The sequence below is a fragment of the Myodes glareolus genome, chromosome 5 (genome assembly GCF_982192425.1).
Source record: "Myodes glareolus chromosome 5, mMyoGla1.1, whole genome shotgun sequence".
Classification (NCBI taxonomy): domain Eukaryota; kingdom Metazoa; phylum Chordata; class Mammalia; order Rodentia; family Cricetidae; genus Myodes; species Myodes glareolus.
In genome coordinates, this window is record NC_142030.1 from 31676249 (window position 1) to 31679938 (window position 3690).

Here is a 3690-nt window from a genome sequence, read left to right on the forward strand (position 1 = left end):
AATTCCTCCAACATTCTGAAAAGCGACATGGTAACATCAGAATCCAGTGAACACACAACAGAAAGACTTGAACATCCTAACCCAGAAGAAGTAGAAGAAAACATCTTTAAACATAACCATATGAAAATGATGGAGACTTTTAAAAAGGAAGTGAAAAGTTCCCTTAAAGAAGCGGAAGAGAAGACAAGCAAAAAGTTAGACAAAATTAATAAATCCCTCAAAGATACTCAAAAAAAAAAAAAACGAGAAAAAGCAATCAAACAGGTAAAGGAAACAGTTCAAGACTTGAAGATCGAAATGGAGGCAATAAGAAAACACAAACCAAGGGAAGGCTGGATATGGAAAATCTGGATAAATGAAAAGGAACTACAGAGACAAGTATAACCAACAGAATATAAGAGATAGAAGAAAAAAATCTCAGGCACTGAAGATACTATTGAAGAAATAGACTCATTGATCAAAGAAAACATCAAACCCAAAAAATTCTTAACACAAAACATCCAGGAAATCTGCAACACCATGAAAAGACTAAACCTAAGAATAATAGGTGTAGAAGAAGGAGTTGAACTCCAGCTCAAAGGCCCAGAAAATATATTCAACAAAATTATAGAAGAAAACTTCCCCAACCTAAAGAAGACTATCCCTATGAAGATACCAGAACCTTACAGAATACCAAATAGACTGGATCAAAAAAAATCCCTCCACCATATAGTAATCAAAACATAAAACAAACAGAATAAAGAAAGAATTTTAAGAGCTGCAAAGGAAAAAGGTCAAGAAACATATAAAGGTAGACCTATCAGAATTGTACCTGACTTCTCAATGGAAACCATGAAACTCAGAAGGTCTTGGATAGATGTGCTCCATGAAGAGATCATGGATGTAAGCATAGACTACTATACCCAGCAAATGTTTCTTTCACCATCGATGGAGAAAACAAGACATTCCATGACAAAAACAGATTTAAACAATACATATCCACAAACCCAGCCTTATGGAAAGTACTAGAAGGAAACCTCAACCCAAGGAAGCCAACAACATCCACAATAGCACAGACATCTGATAACCCTCCACCAACACAACTCAAAGAAGGGAAACACACAAATACTACCACCAAAAAAATAGCCGGAGTTAATAACCACTGGTCATTAATATCACTTAATATCAATGGACTCAATTCATCTATAAAACAGCACAGGATAAGAGATGGATATGAAAACAGGATCCAGCATTTTACAAGATCCAGCTTTTTACAAGAAACACACCTCAACCTCAAAGACAGACGCTACCTCAGAGTAAAGGGTTGGGAAAAGGATTTCCAATCAAACGGACCTAATAAACAAGTGGGTGTGGCTTTCCTAGTATCTAACAGAATTTATTTCAAACTAAAATCAATCAGAAGAGATGGAGAAGGACACTTTATACTCATAGTAGGAACAATTCATCAAGATGAAGTCTCAGTCCTGAATATCTATGCCCCTAATATAAAAGCACCCACATATGTAAAAGAAATATTACTAAAACTCAAATCACACATCAAATCCCACATACTAATAGTAGGAGATTTCAACACTCCTTTCTCTCCAATGGACAGGTCAACCAGACAGAAACTTAACAGAGAAATAAGAGAACTAACAGATGTAATTAATCAAATGAACTTAATAGACATCTATAGAACATTCCACCCAAACAGGAAAGAATATATCTTCTTCTCAGCAGAAGGTTCTTATGGAACCTTCTCGAAAATTGATCACATACTCGGTAACGAAGCAAACATCCACAGATAAATAGGATGTAACCAACTGTGTCTTATCGGATCACAATGGAGTAAAGTTAGAATTTAACAACAATACTACGCCCAGAAAGCCTACAAACTCATGGAAACTGAAAAGTCAACTACTGAACCACCCCTGGGTCAAGGAAGAAATAAAGAAAGAAATTAAAGTCTTCCTTGAATTCAATGAAAATGTTGACACACAACATACCCAAACCTATGGGACATTATGAAAGCAGTGCTAAGAGGAAAGTTCATAGTACTAAGTGCCCACATAAATAAAATGGAGAAAGCTCACATTAGAGACTTAACAGCACACCTGAAAGCTTTAGAAAAAAAGACACGAACTCACCCAGGAGGAGTAGAAGACTGAAAATAATCAAACTGAGGACTGAAATCAACAAAATAGAAACACAGAAGACAATCCAAAGAATCAATGAAACAAAGAGCTGGTTATTTGAAAAAATCAACAAGATTGACAAACCCCTATCCAAACTAATTAAAAGGTGGAGAGAGAACACCCAAATTAACAAAATCATAAATGAAAAGGGGGACATAACAACAGACACTGAGGAAATTCAGAGAATCATTAGGTTTTACTAAAAAAGCCTGTACTCCACAAAATTGGAAAATATAAAAGAAATGGACAATTTTTTAGATAGATACCATATACCAAAATTAAATCAAGACCAGGAGAGCAATTTGAATAGACCTATAAGTCACGAGGAAATAGAAGCTGTCATCGAAAACCTCCCAACCAAAAAAAGCCCAGGGCTGGATGGTTTTAGTGTAGAATTCTACCAGAACTTCCAAGAAGAGCTAATACCTATACTCCTCAATGTGTTCCACATAATAGAAACAGAAGGGTCATTGCCAAACTCTTTTTATGAAGCTACAGTTACCCTGATACCAAAACCACACAAAGACTCAACCAAGAAAGAGAATTACAGACCAATCTCACTCATCAACACTGATGCAAAAATTCTCAATAAAATACTGGCAAACCGAATCCAAGAATACATCAAAAAAAATCATCCATTATGATCAAGTAGGCTTCATCCCAAAGATGCAGGGCTGGTTCAATATACGGAAATCTATTAATGTAATCCACCATATAAATAAACTGAAAGAAAACAACGATATGATCATTTCATTAGATACTGATAAAGCATTTGACAAAATCCAACACCCCTTTATGATAAAGGTATTGGAGAGATTAGGAATACAAGTATCATACCTAAATATAATAAAAGCAATATACAGCAAGCCAATTGTTAACATTAAATTAAAGGGAGAGAAACTCAAAGCAATTCCACTAAAATAAGGAACAAAACAAGGTTACCCACTCTCTCCATATCTCTTCAACATAGTGCTTAAAGTTCTAGCAATAGCAATACAACATAAGGAGATCAAGGGGATTCGAATTAGAAAGGAAAAAGTCAAACATTTGTTATTTGCAGAAGATAAGATAATGTACATAAGTGACCCAATAAACTCTATCAGAGAACTCCTACAGTTGATAAATACCTTCAGTGATGATGCAGGATACAAAAGATGATGCAGGATACAAAATCAACTCAAAAAAATTAGTAGCCCTCCTATATACAAAAGATAAAGAAACTGAGAAAAAAATCAGAGAAACATCACCTTTCACAATAGCCACAAATAGCATAAAGTATCTTTGGGTAATACTAACCAAGGAAGTGAAAGACCTATTTGACAAGAACTTTAAGTCTTTGAAGAAAGAAATTGGAGAGGATACCAGAAAATGGAAAGATCCCCCATGCTTTTGGATTGGCAGGATCAACATAGTAAAAATGGCAATTCTACAAAAGGCAATCTATAGATTCAATGCAATCCCCATCAAAATCCGAACAAAATTCTTCACAAACCTTAAAAGAACAATAATCAACTTT